Here is a 23043-nt window from a genome sequence, read left to right as displayed (position 1 = left end):
ATTATTAATCAGGTTTTGCCCATTTCTCCCTGGGGCATAGTATGTAAAAATGCAGATTTCAACTTTTTCAACAGAAAAACATTCTTGGAACCATATTAATTTTTAGTAAATCAAAACTATTCTGCATAGGGTTAACACAACTATAGAGTTAAAGTTAGAATTTACAGAGGATAAAAGGCTGGCAGAAAGAACTTGCCTGCAGAGGAGCGAATCACAGGCTCAGATGCAGCAGGAAGAGCAAAAAGGGTCTCATCTGAAAAACAAATAGAATATAACCTCAGCAGAAATAAAGACAGGTTGAAAGGAGACTAAAGATAAGAGGAGTAAGCAAGGGTTCAGTTTGTAATGAGTTAACAAAAAACTTTATACGAGAAAAGCCCAAGATTGAAAGAAAGTTAGAAAAAGTAGTACTATTAAATCAGGTTAAATCATCATATATATTATAAAGTTGATTAAATGCTATCCATAAAACCTATAATTTTTCTTTTCTTTTCCTTTTTTTTTTGGAGGCAGGGTCTTAACTCTGTCACCTAGGCTGGAGTGCAGTGGCAGATCACAGCTCACTGCAGCCTCAACTGCTTGGACTCAGGTGATCCTTCTACTTCAGCCTCTTGAGCAGTTGGGACTACAGACACATGCCACCACACCCAGCTAATTTTTTAATTTTTGTAAAGATGAGGTCTCACTGTGATGCCTCGGCTGATCTTGAACTCCTGCGCTCAAGCAGTCCTCCTGCCTCAGCCTCCCAAAGTGCTAGAATGCAAGCACATAAGCCACTCTCGCCCAGTCAGAACCTATCATTTTTCAAGAAGCAATATAACCTGTTTATGTTAAAGAAACTTCACAAACCAAAGCAGCTTTAAATACTGTTCTATTTATTTAATATATTGCATCCAAAGCCTTTACTCACATTTCAGATAGGTAAATCATCTTATTCTAGTCAAGCCAAAAATCAAAAAGATGAATCTGACTAAATAACTACTTGTGCTTAATCTTTTGTTATTAGCATTTGTTCAATTTAGAAGAACACTGTCTGACATTTGTGTATTTTCTCTTTCTTTTTTTTTTTGAGTTGGAGTCTCACTCTGTCACCCAGACTGGAGTGCAGTGGCCGCTCCTGGCCACCACAGCCTCACCTGCTGGGCTCTGGCGATCCTTCCGCTCAGCCTTCCAAGTAGCTGGAACTACAGGCGCGCGCTACCATGCCCGGCTACTCTCACTTTCTAGGTTGTCTCTCTTGAAAGAAAAATATTCTAAGTCATTATACACAGGTCTTTGACGACGTTAGTTCTATGTGCCATTGTCCAAATATCAGTTTCCAAGTCTTTTTTTTTAAAGTTTCCTAATTACCATTAGGAAGATACTTACTATTATCAATTTTATTTTGTTTAAATATTAACACAGGTGAGGGCTGCTTGTTATTCATATACAAATCTAATAAGTGAGACATCCAGACAATTAAACTCCAGAGTCTATTTTTATTTTTATTTTTCATGATCCACTAGTCAACAGAAGAGACAAAGCCTATTTTCTTAATCACTGTTATGTTACAGACTGAATGTTTAAAATTCATGTTAAAGCCCAACCCCCAATGTGATAGTATTTGGAGATGGGGCATTTGAGAGGTGAGTATGGCTAAATGAGGCCATGTGGGTGGGGTCCTGGTCCAATGTGACTAGTGCCCTTACCAGACACCAGAGAGCTTGCTCACTTTCTCCCCCAAGCATACACAAGAGGTCATGTGAGCACACAAGGCTCTACAAGCCAAAAGAAGAGGCCTCAGAAAGAAACTACCTTACCAATACCTTGATCTTAGAATTCCCAGTCTCCAAAACTGTGAGAAATAATTTCCTGTTGTTTAAGCCAGTCTACGATATTTTGTTACGGCAGTCCAAGTTAACTAGTATACTATATGTTGGTATATTAACTTTGTACAATATCATCTTGTACCTGTAGTTGGAAAATCCTAAGCTAAAGATCTTCCGTGTTTATACTAGAGAAAGGTCTCTAGCATAAGACAATTTAAAATAGCCTGAGAGATGACAGGAACATATTCTTTTTGCAGAAATGACATAATAAATTTGGCCATGTCTTTCTGGAAGTACAAGCTAGACAAGATTGATCAAAATAGCTAAAAATCAAAGAGATGTAGCTATCAGAAATACGAATGTGTCTTCCAAGGACATTCCCCTTAATGAATTAGGAGAGTTAACTTTACAATGTCATGTAAATTTTAGATAAATCTATAGTAGGCATGATGTCATACTTGAAGTATTCCTAGATGGGGTGGTGAAAGGAAATCCATGTATGTGTTTAGAAGGGTCTCCTCCAGCTTAGGTAGGGTCTCCTACAATAAGCAGGATGGGCTACTCATCCAAACAGGAAGATAATAATGCCTTATAAGATTTTATGAAGTGTATACACATGTTCACACATTTTTAAAAGATGATTTGCTATGTGGTCTTAGTTAAGTTACAGTTTCTCATCTGTAAAATGAGGGAAAGTTTCTTTCAGCCACAACAATGAATTATAAGTGTGTATAAAACTGGAACTTGAAGGTCAAAGAGTAGAACCAAATAATTATACAGTTGCTCCATCTAAACAAAAGTTTGCCAATTCTTAACAAAACAGTTGCTTTTTTCATCTAGTTTTTTTTCATGTAGTTAAAAGTCATTAATCCAGAGACTCGTCTACTTGGAAAGTGAACTAGAAACATATATTACTATAGAAACTATAGGGAAAACAAACTGCATCTTAAATTGTGCCAAAAATTTAAAGTATTTTTTAAAATTTACTGTATCTTTATTACTACTAGTATCAACATCTCTTATAATAAAAACAATATTCTTGGAACTTGTCCAAGTAAAACAGTTTTCAAATTGGTATTTCAAATACTTACTAAATTTCACAAAAAAACAAAACCAGAAAAACAAACCTTCATTTTATAAAATTGGGTTCAATCCCGAGTTAACCACAAAACATGTAATGTGTTTCTAAAAGTTATTAAAAAAAAAATACAGAATAGGTCACTACCATTTGGGCCTTCAAGAAGAGCGCTCAGATCAAAGCAATTATGGATCAGAGAATTGAAATGCCTAGTTTCAAATCATAATCCCATGACTCACTACTGTGTAACCTGAGAAAGTTACTTATCCCTTCTGGGCCTTGTTACCTCATTTGTAAAATAAGGATAATACTAGCACCTACCTCAAAATGTCATGAGGGAGGAGGTGAGAAAAAAGAACAACTTGCCCTAGGTCAAAGAGCTAGGTGGTCAGAGGGCCAGGATTCAAACCAGTCTAACTCTCAAGTCCTTGTGCTTTATCTTCTGCAGGATGTTTCACCAAGTGAAACTGGTCTAACTCCTTACCTTATCAGCCCAAGTTTGTTCTCCTGAAACAAGATAAACTATAACCCAGCAAATATCTTGTAATTATCTGAGATGTTGCACTAATTACTTCTACTTCATAGGATATTAACATCTACAGAACCATTACTGTGGGCCAGACACTGTGCTGACCAGGCACATTTGTTTCAGAGGCCCACCCAATTTTTAAAACCACCCTATAAGGCAGGTACTACTGTTATCCCCATTTCACAGATGAGGAAACACAGGCAAAAAAAGCTAAGTAAACTTTCCCAGAGATACAAAACTGAAAGTGATGGATCCGAGATCTGAATCCACAGAGTTTACAAGTCCATGCTCCCTCCTGTTACCACTCTGTAGTACTGTACTTCCTTTCCTGGAGTTTATAAACTTAGAACTATAAGATGACTAATAAATAAAATTAAGGATGTTAAAAGAAAATTCCAATGGGCAACACTTCCATATCACAAGCTGCCAAATTCTAAGGCTAAAAAACAACTATAATTATTTATTTATTGTTTTGAAAAAATGTTTTTGATTTTAGGTTAATCTTTTTTTGTAAAAGATTCTGACTTTCACAAACAAACAAATTCAAAATCAGGGATATTATGCTGAGTACAAAACATAACATCTTAAATTCCTAAGCTATGTTACATATACACTAAATTAGGCTTGCAAAAAATGGCAAATAGCTCCCCTTCTATGATCTACTCATAATGCCAAAATCTAACTATTGAATGCAGAAATAAAAACCTTAATCATCAACCTCATTTGTGCTCTACTGAACTGACAGCCAAAAAATACAATACAAATTAAAGGCTTATGCTCACACTAACTAAAAACATAGTGGTATATTTCAAAAAAAAAACTGATTTTGTTCACTAAATAACAGGCAAGGAAGAACAACTTTCCCATTAAGCCTTTACACTTTGTGCTATCAAAAATGCATTAAAAATATTCCTAAAAAAAATTCTCCCCTTATTTACTTTTTAAAACATACTCATCTTATTTTTGTTAATCTTCTACCATATTTTCAGTTACTTAAACTCAGAGAATTGAATAACTTATTCAAAGTCACACAGCTGGTTAATGACAAAGCTAGATAATTATAACTTAACTCTGCCACCACAATCAGATATATATTTATTTTCACAGCACTCCCAGTAAAATGAGCAGAATCACTAAACTACTTACAATGACAGCATGAAAGATGAGCACCATTCACCAAACAACTTTTTCCAAATGACCTATTCCTCATGTGGGTCATGAATGCTAGATTCATTTCTTTACCTAAGCCTAAACCTAAAAAGCCTAAGTTTAGACTAGCTATTTCACACACTTTGAATACTAATTATTTCCATCACACAAGGATCAGTTTCAGAATTTAAGTTCACTAAAGAGATTTTTTAGGTATATCTTTTTTTTTTTTTTGAGTTGGAGTCTCACTCTGTCGCCCATACTGGAGTGCAGTAGCTGCTCTGGGCCACTGCAGCCTCGACCTGCTGGGCTCCGGCGATCCTTCTGCCTCAGCCTTCCAAGTAGCTGGAATTACAGGCACGCGCTACCACGCCCGGTTGATTTTTTTGATTTATTGTATAGACGAGGTCTCGCTGCCCAGGCGGGTCTCGAACCCATGGGCTCAGGCAATCCACTCACCTCAGCCTCCCAAAGGCGCGGGATTACAGGCTGAGCCACCGAGCCCGGCTTATCATTTTTTTAAAAAGTAAAAGTGGTATATCAGTTTTTAATTTATTATTGCAATTTATTATTATTATCAATTTTTAAAAATACGCTATCAACCTCACCAAAGCCCACACTCGCATATTGAGTATTTTTATGCTCATTAATATGCTCATCTCAAAACTTTTATCAAATAAAAACTGGTCAATAAAATCATATCTAATTATAAAACCAGAAAAAAACCACATTTTATTTGTTTTGTTTTGTTTTTGAGTCATAGTCTCACTCTATCACCCAGACTGGAATGCAGTGGCACACAGACACCGCAACCTTCACCTGCTGGGCTCAGGTGATCCTTCCACCTCAGCCTTCCAAGTAGCTGGAACTACAGGGGCAAGCCACCACACCTGGCTAATTTTTTTTTTTTGAGTTGGAGTCTCACTCTGTCGTCCAGGCTGAAATGCAGTGGCATACTCACGGCCACCCCAGTGTCGACCTGCTGGGCTCCGGCGATCCTTCCATCTCAGCCTTCCAAGTAGCTGGAAATACAGGTGCACACTACACGCCCAGCTAATTTTTTATTTATTGTAGAGACTAGGTCTCACCAAGTTGCCGGCGCTGGTCTAACTCGCAGACTCAGGCAATCCACTCTCCTTGGCCTCCCAAAGTGCTGGGATGACAGGCTGTGCCACCGAGCCTGGCCTAATTTTTTTTTTTTTTTTTTTTTTTTTTTGAGTTGAAGTCTCACTCTGTCGCCCAGACTGGAGTGCAGTGGCCGCTCCCGGCCACCGCAGCCTCGACCGGCTGGGCTCCAGCAATCCTTCTGCCTCAGCCTTCCAAGTAGTTGGAACTACAGGCGTGCGCTACCATGCCCGGCTTATTTTTTGATTTATTGTAGAAATGAGGTCTCGCCAAGTTGCCCAGGCGGGTCTCTAACCCACGGGCTCAGGCAATCCATTCACCTCAGCCTCCCAAAGGTGCGGGATTACAGGCTGAGCCACCAAGCCTGGCTAATTTTTTAATTTTATTTATTGTAGCAAGAAGGTTTCACCAAGTTGCCCAGGCTGGTCTTAAACCCCTGGTCTCAGGCAATCCTCTTGCCTCGGCCTCCCAAAGTGTTGGGATTACAGGCTTGAGCCACCACGCCTGGCCTAAAAACACATTTTAAAACCATACAGAAGAATTTATGCTTCTGGCGATGAAAGCGACTGTATCAGATTAACTCTTCTAATATAAACAACTATAAGTATCAGCAAAATACATGAGGCAACTATACTGAGACACTGGATAGCAGGCAGTACAGGAGTGTGAATCCTGAGAAAAAGGAAACGTGAGATGATTGCCCTAGCTTTCTGTTTGGTCTACAGCATAGGGAGGAGGAGCCCAAGAATACTGCACTCTTGCTAAGTGGAAGAGGCTGTGGAATTTGTGGGACAGGGTAACAGACAAAGATAAGTTTCATAGAAAGGTGGCTCTAAAAATCTGGGCAGGGTTCCTTTGAAATCTCTGGGTGAGCCCTAGGCAGCACATGCACAGCACAAGACTCAGCAAGGCCTAGCCAAGAAACCTATGGTAGACTTGTGAGCTAAATGGGTATTTTGGAGGTCAGACAGTGCTGGAAGATGACGTAAAAATTTTGAACAGAGTGGAAGGACCTCTCTAAACACCTCAGACACACAACTGAGACCCAAAAAGGGGTACACCTTAAGAGCAGGACTACTCTATCACTAAAGAAAGGTATACCATAGACCAAAAGTCAGCAAACCTACAGTTTATGGGCCCATCTTGTATTGAAACACAGTTCATTTATGTACTGTCTATGGTTACTTTTGCACAATAAATCTGAGATGAGTAGTTATGACAAAGGTTGTATGCCCCACAAGCCTAAAATATTTACTCTTTGGCCCTTCAAGTCTGCTGATGTCTGCCTCTGGACCCATCCTAACTTAAAAATCAAAACTTGAAAGGATCAAGATGATTTGCCAGCAAATTAACCATCTACCAGTACAAAGTCAATACCACTATATCCATGACATGCAGTACAAAATAAAAAATTACTGGACACGTAAAGAAGCAAGAAAATATGATCATAAATAAGAAAAAAATAGCCAATATAACAAACAGCTGGTATGGTGGCACATGCCTATAATCCCAGTGCTTTGGGAGGCCAAGCCAAGAGGATTACTTGAGGCCAGGAGTTCGAGATCAGCCTGGGCAACACAGCGAGACCTTGTCTCTACCAAAAAAAAAAAAATTAGCCTAGCATGGTGTCATGTCCCTATAGTCCTAGCTACTCAGAAGGCTGGAGGATCGCTTCAGCCCAGGAGTTTGAGGCTGCAGTGAGTTATGGTCATACCACTTTACTCCAGCTTTGGTGACAAAGGCAAATCCTGTCTCAAAAAAACAAAACAAAACAAAAACACACACACACACATACAGAAATAACAGATGTAGATTAGCAAATATAAAAATGTAAATTAAAATATTACTAAATATGTACAGATAAAAAGATAGACCTAATGAATGAACAGAAAGGGAATCTTGGTAGAGAAATATAGACTAGAAAAAGGAATCACATGGAAGTGCTAGAAATGAAAATACATTAACTGAAAAAAAAAATCACCAGATGACCTTAAAAACAGATTGAACAATACAGAAGATAGGATTAATTTATAAATAAATATTTTTTAAAATACCAACCCACAGATCCAAGAAACTCAATGAACTTGAAGCAGGTTAAACACAACTCCACAAAGAGCACATAATAGAAGTGAAATTGAAAACCAAAGATAGAGATAACCTTAAAAACAGAGGAAAAAGGAAGGGAAACAACAATAAGAATGACCTGACCTCTCAATGAAAATGATGAAATCCAAAAAGTAATAGAACATCTTTAAAGTGATGGAAAAAAACTGACAAACCAGAATTAGATACAGTCTATCCTCTTTACCCACTGATTCCTTATTTGCTAATTCACTTACTCAATAAATTTATAACCCCAAAATCAATACTTGTAGCACTTTCCAGGATATGTGCATGAGCAGAGCAGGCAAACATCAGCTCATCCAAAGTGCACATTCCCACTGAGGTAGAACAAGTCAACCCTATTGCCTATCTTGTTTCAGTTTTCGTAACGCAAAACAAGTGTCCTTTTTTCAGTATATTTAGTGCCACATTTTTCTCATTTTTTTTTAAACACACAAATGTCTGTTTGTGCTTTGTTGGTGATTTCCTTGTTTAAAATGGCCCCTAAGCGAGTGCTGATGGGCTATCTAGTGTTTTTTTTTTTGTTTTGTTTTGTTTTTTTTAGTTGGAGTCTCACTTCGTCACCCAGGCCCAGGCTGGAGTGCAGTGGCAGGGGTACACCCCAGCATCGACCTGCTGGGCTCCAGCAATCTTTCTGCTTCAGCTTTCCAAGTAGCTAGAACTACAGGCAAGCGCTACTACACCCAGCTAATTTTTTGATTTATTGTAGAGACAAAGTCTCACCATATGTTGTCCAGGCTGGTCTCAAACCCAGGGGGCTCAGGCAATCCTCACCGCACCTTCCCAAAGTGATGGGACTACAGGCTTGAGCCACTACACCTGGCCTATCTGGTGTTCTTAACTGCAAGAAGGCTATGACGGGGCTTACAGAGATGTACCGGCCAGGAGAACGTCAATACCACTATATCCGTAACATGCAGTGTAAAACAAAAAATTACTGGAGCTTCCTCCAAGCATCAATTACAGTGCTGTTGGCTGTAAGTTCAACGTTAATGAATCAACAATATATATTAAATAAGGTGACTGCATTTTTTGAATTGATACATTTTAGAGGTACATATGCTATTTTTATACCTATACACAGTATGTAATGATCAAATCAGGATAACTAGGATATCATATGTTCTTTGTGCTGGGGATATTGTAATTCTTCTCTTCTAGCTCTTTTAAAATACACAATAAATGATTGTTAACTATAATATGCCTACTGTACTATCAAATACTAGAACTTATTCCTTCTCTCTAACTGTATTTTTGTACCCAGGTGTCTTTAAATATAAAAACACCTAAAACAAAGTTATGTATTGATTAGTTAACAAAAATATTATGACAAGAGACTTACAGGAACCTACCCTGTATTTATCCCTAGGTGCAATGATTCTGTGTTTTCAGTAGCTATATAGAACATAACTATAATGAACAAAAAGAATTAACTATATTCATCAAAAAAGTAAAGATTAGTAAAGACATTTTCAGATAAACAAAAGATGAAAACAAAAAGTGAAAGAATTTGTAACCAAGAGGCCTGCACTACAAGAAATGTTAAATGAAGTTCTTCAGATTGAAAGAAAATACCAAATGGAAACTTGATCTTCATGAAAGAATGAAGAATGGCATAAAGGTAAATATACAGGTAGATATTTTAAAATGATCTCTTTTTCTCATTCCTTAATTTCTTTAAAGAATAACTGGCTCGAGACCCGCCTGGGCAACTTGGTGAGACCTCATCTCTACAATAAATCAAAAATCAGCCGGGCGTGGTAGTGCATGCCTGTAGTTCCAGCTACTTGGAAGGCTGAGGCGGAAGGATCGCCGGAGCCCAGTGGGTCGAGGCTGCGGTGGCCGGGAGCAGCCATGCACTCCAGTCTGGGCGACAGAGTGAGACTCCAACTCAAAAAAAAAAAACAAAAACAAAAAAAAGAATAAACAATTTTCTTGAAGCGCAAATAATTATAATATACAGTAATTATAATACATGTAGAAGCAACACTTATGACAGTTAAAGCACAAAGGAGGAAAGGAGTATATGGAAGTACGTTTTATTCCATATGAAACATGTAAGGTGGTATAATATTCTTGGTAGACTATGATAAATTGAGAATGTATTCTGTAATCCCTAGAACAACTTCTTTAAAAAATAAAGAGGTATAGCTAATACCCCAACAGAGGACATAAATCTGAATTTTTAAAAATCCTCATGGCTAGGCACTGTGGCTCACTCTTGTAATCCAAGCAATTTGGGAGGCCAAGGTGGGAGTATTACTTGAGGCCAGGAGTTTGAGACCAGTCTGGGCAACATAGCAAGAGCCTACCCCTAAAAAAAAAACCAAACAAACAAAACTCAATTAATTCAAAAGAAGAAGATAACAAAAAGCAGATGAGACAAAGAAAAAGCAATGACTTAAATGAGCCTTATATTAAATTCAATGTTAATGGCCCCATTTAAAAACCAGGTTTCCAGACTGGATGAAAATTCTACTACATGCTGTGCCCACAAGACTCACATTTTAAATATAAAGACATAGATAGATTAAAAGTAGAAGACTATAAAAGGATGTATCATCCAAGCACGTATCCTATAAAATCTGGAACAGCTATGTTAATGTCAAGCAAATTAGATTCAAAAACAAGGAGTATTATCAGAGATAAAGAAGTGCATTTGATAACAATAAAGGAGTCAATAGGCATAACATTAAGCTGACTAAACAATACTAAAGGAGTATGAGAGATATATTAATCAAAAACTAGGCCAGGCATGGTGGCTCACACCTGTAATTCCAGCACTTTGGGAGGCTGAGGCAGGAGAACAACTTGAACCTAAGTGTTTGAGACTTTACCGTCTAAATGCTTTTAGAAAAAAGGCTTAAAATCAGTCCATGTGCAATGGTCCATGCCTATAATCCCAGCACTTTAAGAGGCTGAGGCAGGAGGATTCTTGAGCCAAGGAATTTGAGACCAGCCTGGGCAATATAGTGAGACCACATATCTTTAAAAAAATTAAAAAATAAGCCAGGTGTGGTGATGTGCACCTGTAGTCCCAGCTACTTGGGAGGCACAGACCAAAGGATTGCCTGAGTACAGGAGGTCGAGGCTGTGATGAGCTGTGATTATACCACTATACTCTAGCTTGGTTGACAGTGAGACCCCCCAACTCAAAAAAAAGGAAAAAAAAAAAGAATGGAAAAAACTACTTGAACACCAGAAGAAAGTATACACATGAAGACATGTAAAATCCTCTATTGTCATTAGGAAGATCTAAATTAGAACCACAATGAGAAACTTCTACATACTCACTAAAATTATTACAATTAAAGACAATATTAAAAATACTGACACTATCAACTGTTTGAAAGAATGAAGAACCACCAGAATTCTCATACATTGCTGATGGAAGGGGAATTACTTTGGAGAAAAGTATGGCAATTTCTCATAATGTAATATATACCCACCCCATAACCCAGTAACTCTATTCTTAGAGAAATGAAATGCAGCAAGTCTACTCTAAGAGAAATGAAAGCACAAGTCTACAAAAAGATCTATATAAGAATGTTTATAGCCAGGCTCGGTGGCTCAGCCTGTAATCCCACGCCTTTGGGAGGCTGAGATGAGTGGATTGCCTGAGCCCGCGAGTTCGAGACCCACCTGGGCAGCAAGACCTCATCTCTACAATAAATCAAAAAAAATCAGCCGGGCGTGGTAGCGCATGCCTGTAATTCCGGCTACTTGGAAGGCTGAGGCGGAAGGATCGCTGGAGCCCAGCAGGTCGAGGCTGCGGTGGCTGGGAGCAGCCACTGCACTCCAGTCTGGGTGACCGAGTGAGACTCCAATTCAAAAAAAAAAAGAATGTTTATTGCATCTTTTGTTCATAATAGCTAAACACTATAAATATCCAAATGTCCAACAAGTGAGTGAATAATTAAACTGTGGTATATTCATATCATGGAATACCACTCAGTAGCAAAAAAGGAACAACTTACTGATCATTGGTAAGTTTCAAAACATGTTGAATGCAAGCAGTCAGACTAAAATGTATGATTCCATTTACATGACTAATGTTCTATAATAGACAAAATTAATCTATGGTGAAAGAAATCATAACAATAATTGTTTGGAATTGGAGGTAGAATGGTTGGGGAGTAGGGACCAGAGCAAGAATTGAATCTAAGAATTGACTGCTAAGAACTCAAGAGATCTTTCTATAATGATAGAAATGTTCTCTATCTTGACAGGAGCACAGGTTAAATGAATGTTTAAATGAATAAATGTATTTGTCAAAACTTAAAACTTAAGATCTATGCATTATTATATCCTAATAAAAACATTAAGATGAAAAAGTATATGAGCATTCAACAAATAAACTGCAGAGCAAAAGTGAGAATACAAGCAAGAGAAAACCCATACATAGACTTATAGAACAAATTAACCTGTTGTAATATGTGAACCTTTCTTGGATTCTGAATTTTAATTGTGGAAAAAAAAAGAATTTATGACATTCATTAAAAATAGGAAATGTGAATACTGGGTAGACACTTAATGATACTAATTATTGTTAAATACCTTGGAGATGCATTTGATTAAGGGTATTATTAGGTTTTTAGAAAAGAAGTTGTTCTTACAGTTTGCAAGATATATCATGAAATATTTATGAGGGTGTGGGAAGAGCAGGAATGGCCTCAGGTTGGAGCCAGTGATGGCTCGATAACGTGTTATGATGTTGTGAAATATAGATTTTTGTCTTCATCCACATTTCCAGGCATACAGCTCCAAAAATCCTTGGACTCTCTTGAGTCACAAGTGTCTCTTCTATAATAATGAGATGACTAGTGACTGGGGGCTTCTAGATAGATTCAGGATTGGGACTTGGTCACCAGAAAGACCAAGACATGATTAGAGGGTTGGAAATTCCAGCACCAACCCATAACCTCCTGGGAGGAAGAAAAGGGCTGGTGGTTATGTTGATCTCACCAATGGCCAATGAGTGAACCAATCGTGCATATGTAACAAAGCTACCATAAACCCCCAAAAGGATTAGGTTGAGAGAGCTTCCAAATAGCTGAACACACAGAGGTTTCTGGAAGGTGGCACTCCAAGAGGGCATGGAAGCTCTATGTTCCTTCCTACATACCTTGCCCTATGCGTCTCTTCCATATGGCAGTTCATCTGTATCCTTCGTAACATCCTAATAAATGGGTAAACATAAGTAAAGTCTTCCCCTGAGTTCTACGAGCTGCTCTAGCAAACTCATCCAACCTGAGGGGGGAATTGTGAGAACCTGAGAACCCTGATTGTGACCCGAACTTGCAACTGGTATGTGAAGTGAGGGGCAAGGACTGTAGGACTGTACTGTCAACCTGTATAATGATGTTATCTCCATGTAGATGGTGTCAGAATTCAGTTAGATTAGAGGATACTCAATTTTATTCACAACTCTTTCAGCATTAAAATACATAAGTTTAGCTGGGCTCAGTGGCTCAGCCTGTAATCCCACGCCTTGGGAGGCTGAGGTGAGTGGATTGCCTGAGCCCGCGGGTTTGAGACCCACATGGGCAACTTGGCGAGACCTCATCTCTACAATAATTCAAAAAATTAGCCGGGTGTGGTAGCGCGCAACTGTAGTTCCAACTACTTGAAAGGCTGAGGCGGAAGAATCGCCAGAGCCCAGCAAGTCGAGGCTGCGGTGGCTGGGAGCAGCCACTGCACTCCAGTCTGGGCGACAGAGTGAGACTCCAACTCAAAAAGCAAAATAAAATAAAATAAAATAAAGTAAAATAAAATAAAATACACAAGTTTGATTCTATCAATGCTAAACTTAACTACAGTTTCTACAACATGTTTCATTAACAAAATTTTAGTAAGGGGACAGCAGAAAGTTAGTTGATAAGTGTGAGTAAAAGAGAAGGTATGTTGGTAGGTGGCAGTTTCTCAGTCCTTGTGAATCAATAGTGATGTCTTATAACCCTAATCCTTACAGCAGATCGGTGTATAGTATAAAAGGTTCATAAAATATAACATAATGAAACACTTGATCTAAATTCTTGATCTAAAATCTTCTAAATTCTGATTTTTATAACTCACCCTATGTAAGTAAAAGTATCTACAAAGTTCTTGTAAAAAAATTAATTTTTTTAGACCCTTTTGTAGTTCATCAAGTGTGATGATTGGGTATTCACACGCATGTGTGAGATATCCTCAAGTCTTGATACGCTGTCAGCACACTACCCATCAGACAAAAAAAAAAATTTTTATACAAAATTAAAATATCAAAATTTGATAGAAAAATGAAACTTTCTAGAACTTAAAAATGATATTGATAAGTTGAGACTAAGAAGTTTTAAGAACAATTTTGAAAGGGATTTATATGATAGGTTTAAGCACCTTTAGTAACCTCCTTAAAAGAAAAGAAGAACAGAATTTTTAAAAAGTAAATTCCCTTCTTTTCTGAGATCAAAAGCTCTGGTAGATTAAAAGAAATATTTTAATGCTTTTAGGTCAGCTCCATCTAGGGCTGCCAGAACACTGAGATAAACCAAACTTAACAATGGCATCTTCCAATTAGTCAAGTTTACAAATCAACCTGCAAAGTTGGGAAGAAAAAAAAGTGCAGGAAGACCTGGAGCTCTAAAGTAAGGTTTTCTCTTTTCATACAAGCAGTTCAGAGATCAGTAAAGATGTGACTGTCCTTATAGTATAATCACAACAAGACCTCTCTGGTTTTAAGACTAGAACTTTTTTTTATAACTAGGGACTGGTGTTTCCCCTTAACCAGCTATCTGTACCTCTCATAAGTACAAACAACCTCTACACATCTTTTTGTCCCCAGACTCTGCCCTAAGTCTACTTTTTTTTTTAAAAAAAAGGAGTTATGCTAACTTTTTCTTAATAATGAATTTCCAAGGGACCACTAATATAACCAGACAACTTTCAAGTCTTGTTTGAACACAACCTTATAAACCTTTTTTATCTACGGTAGCAATTCCATCAATGAGAAGAACAAGCTATTAAAGAAATAATGATTTTTTTTTAAAGGGCCACCTAAGGATACAGAGGCTGCTTTTTTAAAATTCCAGTACTGGGCAGCTATAGCTTGTACTACAGGAATTCAAAGAGTATTTCTTTCTTAGCACAAAATGCTTTTTGGAAATGAAAATGCAGGAAGACTTATCTTATTTTCCAGCCTATTATCAATTAACAAGATATAATCCAGTATATTTCAAAGAAGTTATCAATAGTTAATTTTAATTTTTTTTTTTTTTTTTTTTTTGGGTTGGAGTCGCACTCTGTCGCCCAGACTGGAGTGCGGTAGCCGCTCCCGGGCACCGCAGCCTAGACCTGCTGGGCTCCGGCAATCCTTCCGCCTCAGCCTTCCAAGTAGCCGAAATTACAGGCACGCACTATCATGCCCAGCTGATTTTTTAATTTATTTTTAAAAACCTATACCTCATATAATCATAAGGTCTTTAAAAATACATGTTAATAAAAATCATGTGTTGTGGAAATATATATATACAATATCAATATTGAAACTATTTCAATTCTCCCAAAATTAATCCTTAAGTGTAATGTAACACATTAAAAATCCAACAGAGGGAGAGGGGACAAAATAAACAAATGTTAAAGATTATCCTGGAAAAGGCTATTAGTTTGTATTTTATTTTTAAATTGCGGCAATTAAAAGTCTGATACTTCTTCATGAACAGACAGATAAATGGAAAAGAAAATATTTCACCCACACTACAAAAATATGACAAAAGTGGCATTTCAAAATAGTTAAGGAAAGATGGAAGATTCAATAAATGGTGTTGGAACAAACTATCTTGAAATATAAAATTATTTCACTACTTCACTCTCTAAAACAAATTAAACTGCAAAGAAATCAAAGAATTAAATGTTAAAACAAGATCAAAAAAATTATAAAGTACTAGGAGAAAACAGGATAAATTTTTATGATCTTAGAGAGAAGGCCTTTCTAAGAACTGCACAAAGCTCAATAGCTTTTTTGACTTTTATGACTTAAAGTCATAAAAGAAAATAGTAAATCTGACTACATAAAATTTCTAAGCTGAAAGACACACCATATGGACAAAATACAAATAACAAAAAAGTTTTCATGACAGATGACAAAAGACTAGTTTTCGTATAATAGATCAAGTGAGCCCACATCTATAAGACCAAAAACCCAAAATAATAGGCAAAAGTTGTGATCAGAAAAAATGTATTGACACCTAAGCCCATGAAAAATAACTCAAACATAAATTAAAAGAATAATTTGCAATACTGTGTTGGTAAAAGCATAAACAAAAAGATACTTTAACACAATGATGGGACTATAGGTTGGAACAACTCTTTGGAGGACAATTTAGCATCATCTATCAACTATTTTTTTTTTTTTTTTTGAGTTGGGGTCTCACTCTGTCACCCAGGCTGGAGTGCAGTGGCACACTCATGGCCACCCCAGCGTTGACCTGCTGGGCTCCAGAGATCCTTCCACCTCAGCCTTCCAAGTAGGGGGAACTACAGGCGTGCAATACCACGCTTGGCTAATTTTTTTTTATTGTAGAGACAAGGTCTTGCCAAGTTGTCCGGGCTGGTCTCAAACATGCAGGCTCAGGCAATCCACTCACCTCGCTTTCCAAAGTGCTCGGATTACAGGCTGAACCACTGAGCCTGGCCCATCTATCAAATATTAAATGTAAATATCCTTTGAATCAGTAATTTCACTTGCATAGATTTATTCTACAACACATATAACAGCATGTATTCCCAAAGAAGTATATATAAGAATGTTCACAGCAACATTTTTAACAGAAAAATTAAGAATCAAACAATAACCATCAATAAGGGACTGGTTAAATAAAATATGACACATCCATGGAATTCTCTGCAGCTGTTTTTCTGTAAAATAAAATTAAAAAGATATATATGTATAAATAAATATTTATCCATAGAACATCTCTAGACAAATACCCAGAAAACTACTAACAGAGGTTGGATCTACAAAAGACGACTTGGGTAATCTGGATAATAGGTGGAAAGAAAGAGTTATTTTTCCAGTGATCTATCACAGAAACAAAGAACTGAGTATCAAAGATTCTCACTCATAAGCAGACCCTGAACAATTACCATAATACTACAAGAAAGGGATTGGCAGTAGTACCCTTTTTCAAGGAAAAAAGGTAATAGACCCTCTGTAGCATACCCTTCATCAATAAGGGTACCCGATCTCAAACCAGGTGAAGTGGGGACCCAAGTGAAGCCCAAACCTTACCTGTACAATGACCATTTACATACCTAATCCTGAATTGTACCCTACAGCTTTAAAATTAAAATAAATGGGAAAAAAGAGTTCTTCTTCTACATATTATTTTAGTACTGCTGAAATTTTTTTCCTTGTATATGTAAATAAACAAATTCTTTAACTTGTAAAATTTGATATTTTTATTGGAAAATATAGTAATTCTAGAACTGTATAGAATATGAAGATCAGCATTTATCTATAACATCTTAACTCATCCAACAAATAAGTGCCTACCACATGTAAGGCATTGTGCTCAGCAATGCAGACACAATATAACATAGTCCTTTCCTTCAAGGAAAAAAGGTAATAGACCCTTTCCTCAAGTAGCATACAGTGTGATGTAACTACACCAAATGAGTAAACATACCATTATCAAATGTAGTATGATATGTACTATGATGCATTTAGAATACAATGTTATGGGAACACATGAAGAAAGCAACTGAAAAATCAATAATCATCATTCCGAGAAACATAAAAACCAGCAGCCTAAATATGAAATGACCAATTCCTCCTTTGGGGTTAAAAAGGATAATGCTGGTGTTAGACTGAGAAAACTTTAGCAACAGTAAAACTGAGTCTCATCATTTTGCATACTTATGTCCTATACTTGCTAGCCCACAAAGGTCACATTCATTCATTTAACCACTACTGATGAACTACAGTTCTGTCATTACAGTTCCCATCCTAGTGCTGTCACCTCCAGAGGGCCTTCCAGAGTGTACATTAAGAAACAGGAACAAAATGTCTCAAATAATATATTTTAAGTATAGTACATCTGCAACATTAATACTTCTATTTAATCAGAGGTTCCAGGAAAGAATCAAATAGTATCATCCATTAAGTTGGTACTTTTAGTCTGGGCTAGTTATGTACCTTTAAAAAAAGTACCGTTTAAATTGGGGCCTTGAAAACACTGGTATTTCAAACAAATTGCTTTAACACATATTATGAAAATAACTACACATAAAACAAAGCCAATTAATGGATAATAGATAATAAGCTCCTTTTAAAAAATGTTTTGATAATATAGAAAATCCTTGAAGTTTACAGTGATATAGCACTAAGATGGTATGTTTTCTAAACACTAATCTATTTAGTTATTTATCAAAGGTTCTATATATTAATCACCTCATTTTAAAAGGTGGAGGGAGGGGAGGGGAGGGGAGGGAGGGGAAGGGAGATGGGATTAATGGTAGTAAACATCTGGGGACAGGGAGACACCTCTTATCGACAAGGGTGCCTGAACGAAGCATATTTGTATATGTAACTCTTAACTGTACCCCACAATATAATAAAAATATTGTTTATAAAAAAAAGTATATGAGGGAGTTTGTGAATTACTAAACAAAACCATAAATTTGGCACTGAGTTTCCTAGGAAAAAATTTGAAACATAATTCACCTATCCATAAGGAGCACACCACTTGTTTTTAACTTTTTTTAAAAGTAGAAATGGCTTAATAAGAGAAATTGTTCAGGATAATAAGAATGAAAGGAAAGTGGGGAATAGACAGGGCACAACACTCTGTCTTTAGAGGAATCTACTTCCTAGGAATATCACATCAAGAACTTTGACTTCATATTAAGAACTGATACTTGATTTAAACTATATATCACTCAAAATCTTTTAAAATGTCTAATCCATATTTCTATGCCAATAGTGATCATATAATGAATGGCTTTAAAATAAAAGAGACTAATAATTCGTAAGCCCCAAGTCGTAATTTATACTTTATGAGTAATATTCAATTCTATACAAATTTTCATGGCAGTTAACAATTTTGGCAGTCTCTGAAACTGATTTAATAAGCATTAGTACTATTTGTATTTACATCCATGGCCTCCAGGTCCTATCAATTCTTCCTTCAGAAAATCTCTTTGTAACCTCACTATAAAAACAGAAATTCACAGCTAATTAAAGAAAGCATGCTTCTTATGTTTCTTATATTCCTCCCTTCTATTCCATTTTCACTGAATGAACAGTAATGAACTAATTCAGGCCCTAATCACCTCTCTCAGAACTACTATAAAAGCTTTCTAAATAATTTACCTGTTTTTCTTTCCCACCTATCTTGATTATTGTTACAATTTTCTAACACTGTTTTTATATTTTACTTCAGTTCAATATTCCTCAATAGCTTTTCAATGCCAGTAATTGGAGGCATAAAAAATAAAATAACTGTATAATTTAGAAATAATAATAAACATATTTTTGGTTTTATAATATAAATTACCAATTTTAAAAAGGACAACTGTGGATGGAAAAGCATTGGTTAAAGTAGGATGAGAAAACCCAGATTCCTTAATTTGGCATTCAATACCCTTCAGAATTCAGATCTACTACACATTTCCAGTCTTAACACTGGTTTAGGACATGATCAGAGACCAGCTCAAAGTCTTCCTTAATGATGTTTGCACTGCTCTCAAATCAATTTCTATCCAGTGTTTCCTGCACATATTCTCAAAGACTAAGTTAACCAACCACAAGCCAAGTGTTTCTTCACCGCCATCAAGTGAGAGGTTTCAGTCTCATTTCAGAGTTACTGCGTTGCAATGGAGATGCCCCAGCCACGATAGCAAACAGCAAAATTACAACTTACCAACTGATGACAATCAGAGTTTACTAAAAAATAATGTAAATATAGTGTCAATGATCTATAAACCTTCTTCCAGGTGGGCTAATTTATGTTTCCAACCATGCTCTGCATATTTCTCTCACCTTCTCTTTACTCACATCAGTCTCAGTTCCCCTGAATCTTCAAAACCTATTTTAGCTCCCAAATCACAATTACTTAAGGAGCATATTTCTAAAATAAACACTATTTTTGTAAAGCCAAACTTTTTTTTTAACCAAGGCTTGTTGTTAGAGACCCCAAACGAGAATGAGTGTAGCCCACCTCTCTACTCTCACCTTATACCACTCTCCTACTAGTTTTTCTCACTACTCTTACCAAATTCTCAGGCACAAAAAGAGCTCATTCCTGCCTCAGGGTTTTTGCCCTAAGAGCTGCTTAGAAAGTAGATATGCATTATTTTTTATTCTTGCAGCTCAAATCTTGCCTTTTCAGAAAAGCCTTTCTTAGTTTTAACCAACCTAAAAAAAAAAAGCCTCAGACACATACCAATCATTCTCCATGGCATCGTCCTGTTTTTTTTTTCCTCATAACACCACTACTCTGAGTTCTTTATGTGCTGATCATCTGTACTCCCCATGAGAAACACATGTGTCTTGTTTATTACTGTACCCTCAAAGCCTAGAACTGTGTCTGTCTCTCGGTAAGTAATCAATAATAGGTTAAATTAATGAATAAAATCTTCAGTGCACTAAGAAATCTAGATGCACTGAAAATGGTTTAGCTATCCATGACCATAATTACAATGTTCTTACATTTAATAAAAGAAATGAAATTCCCTAATAGGTATAATCAATACAGAATTAGGGAACTATGCAGAGTCCTTAAATAGGCAATATTCTTTCTCCTTTGCCTTCTAAAGTTAGTATTCCAACAGTCAAGATTCCAAGGAAATGCTGTCACCCGAATCCCCAATGCAGAAAGAACAGAACTCTTCTCTTTGTTCCCATGAAGAAATACAAGATAAATTAGAATGCTTTCGTCAATCCTTCAATCTCCTGTTTAAAAATGTCATATTACTTTGCATTTTTCCATCTCACCTTAGTTTCCCTCAAACATGTATTCTTTATACAAGAAAAGGAAAAGAATTAGTTACTTCTCATCTTCTAAGATCTTGAGTATAGTGATTAGTGTTTTAAGTAGTGCTTGGGGGTACAACAATATCAAAATGTCATTCAGAAGCATCACAATTGTCTTATTTTCCCCAATCTGGACAAGCAAATTGAGAAAATAAATTCCTATGATTTTCAAACTGATTTTCATTTTCTGGAAAATGAACCACCTCTAAAATCCTGCAAGGCTATGAAGATTTCTCAGCAGGCAGTTACACCACTTGACTCTTGACCTTTTATCCATAAAGAAAGGTCCTACTGCTAGCGGAACACTTTCTATCCCAAAAGTAACAACTACTTATGACTGAATCTAATAATATGCATTCTCAATCTCTAACAAACTTAATGTTCCCTTCCAAAATAATTTTCCAAGATGAAAATGGCAATAAAACAATGTTCCTAATAATAATATACAGATTTTTGTGAATGAAAGGGTCTGAAAACTATTTTACCGACCATACATACAGTCATGCCTGGCTTAATTAACAACAGGGATAAGTTCTGAGATATGCATTGTTAGGCGATTTCATCGCTGTGCAAATATCATAGAAGGTACTTACACAAGCCTAGATGATACAGCCTACTGCACACCTAGGCTACATGATATACACAATTGTTCCTAGGCTACAAACCTGTACAGCATGTTACTGTACTAAATACTATAGGCAATTTTAACACAGTGGTATTTATGTATCTAAACATAAAACAAACTACAGTAAAATACAAAGTACAAAAGATTAAGAAATGTTATAGCTGTACAGAGCACTTCCCATGAATATAGCTTTGCAGAACTGCAAGGTGCTCTGGGTGAGTCACTGAATGGGTAGTGAGTGACTGTGAAGGCCTAAGACATTGGTATATGCTACTGTAGACCTTATAAGCACTGTACACTAAGGCTACGCTAAATTTATTTTTTAATCTTCTTCAATAATAAATTAACCCTCACTTACTGTAACTTTTTTGTTTTATAAACTTTTTTTAAACCTTTTGGCTCTTTTGTAACAACATTTAGCTTAAAATGCCAACACGTTGTACATCTATACAAAAAATATTTTACTTCTTTATATCCTTATTTTGTAAGATTTTTCTGTTTTTAAATTTATTATTTTACTTTTTAAACGTTTGTTTAAAACCAACACCGGGTCAGAATCATCAAGTCACCACTAGGCGATGGGATATTTTCAACTCCATTACAATCTATGGGACCACCGTGGTATACGTGGTCTTTTACTCAAACGGCACATGACTGTATTCTGTCTCCATCAACCTGAAACACAACTTCTAAAAAAACAGTATTTCTAACCCACATATATAAAAATGTCCGTCTCAAAACATTTCGTTAAGACTCATAGTAAATTTGCCACAAGTTCAATTAGCCAATTCCCGGCAAGAAATCCACAGGTCTTCCTTTCTTTAGGAGTGTCAACCATTTTGCCTGTCCTTTTTTCCTCTAAGACTCAGGGATGATGTGTTAGGAGGCTGAGCCAGTACGCACTAACAACAATTTATCTGACTCTGCAGCTGAATCCTGGCAGAACTGCGCTCCCGCGGAACACAATGCCCAGATCCCGTTTCCTGGGCCGGGTTTAGCTGGTGGGGAGTCGCCACACCACACCCCGGTGAGCTTGGGCAGTGCCAGGACCTCGCCAGAACTCTCCTTCCCAATTCTCCAACCACTGGAGGCGCTCTCCCTTCACTGCAGTTGGGCCAATGTGGACGTTTCCCACTCGTCCCAAGGGGAGGGGGAGGGGGAGGGGGCGAAGGCCAGGGGGTCACCCACCCAGGGAGGGGGCCCAGGGCTCAATGCAGGCACACAGACCCGCAGGGAAACGGCACCTTTTCCCGAGGAGCAACCCAGACGGGCAGACAAAAGCCCCTCCTACAAAGAACGGGGTGCCAAGGCCTTTCCATCCTCTCCCCGAAGCCAAGTCGGCCCAACGCATCCACAGCCCTATTTCCTCGGTACACACCCAGCTTCTACGAGGGGCGGGGGCCTAACTGCCGGGACTCGGGGGCACGGGGACCAGCGAGAAGAATGTGGGAGCCGGTGCGGGGCACGCGTTCCCCGAAACCCAGACAGACAATGAAGCACCAGCCCGGGCTTCCGCGGCCGCCCCACCCTTCTCGCCGCGCCTCCCAGCGGGCGGGGCGCCATCGCCCCGACGCCCGCAGACAAAGCCCCCGCGGG

The 23043-nt window shown here is 37.4% G+C and overlaps 1 protein-coding gene across 5 annotated transcripts in view; it reads right to left on the bottom strand.

Annotated features, from left to right (window-relative positions):
• RTN4 (reticulon 4) overlaps positions 1-23043 on the bottom strand; it is an 81494-nt gene that overhangs the window by 57368 nt on the left and 1083 nt on the right. For 2 of the 5 annotated variants that reach the window (XM_021711184.1, XM_021711183.1), the window contains exon 2: positions 197-253. The exons of 1 other annotated variant lie outside the window; for it this stretch is intronic. The gene's annotated coding sequence lies outside the window, so the exon portion shown is untranslated. Of the gene's footprint in view, positions 1-196; positions 254-22502; positions 22589-22951; positions 23038-23043 lie in introns of those variants that run through there. 2 more of the 5 variants (XM_021711185.1, XM_021711182.1) reach the window with 2 other exon arrangements.

The sequence above is a fragment of the Carlito syrichta genome, unplaced genomic scaffold, assembly GCF_000164805.1.
Source record: "Carlito syrichta isolate Samal-C Ts95f unplaced genomic scaffold, Tarsius_syrichta-2.0.1 Scaffold301904, whole genome shotgun sequence".
In the NCBI taxonomy this organism is placed as follows: domain Eukaryota; kingdom Metazoa; phylum Chordata; class Mammalia; order Primates; family Tarsiidae; genus Carlito; species Carlito syrichta.
Note: the sequence above shows the minus strand (reverse complement) of the source record. Positions and strands in the feature narration are given on the sequence as shown.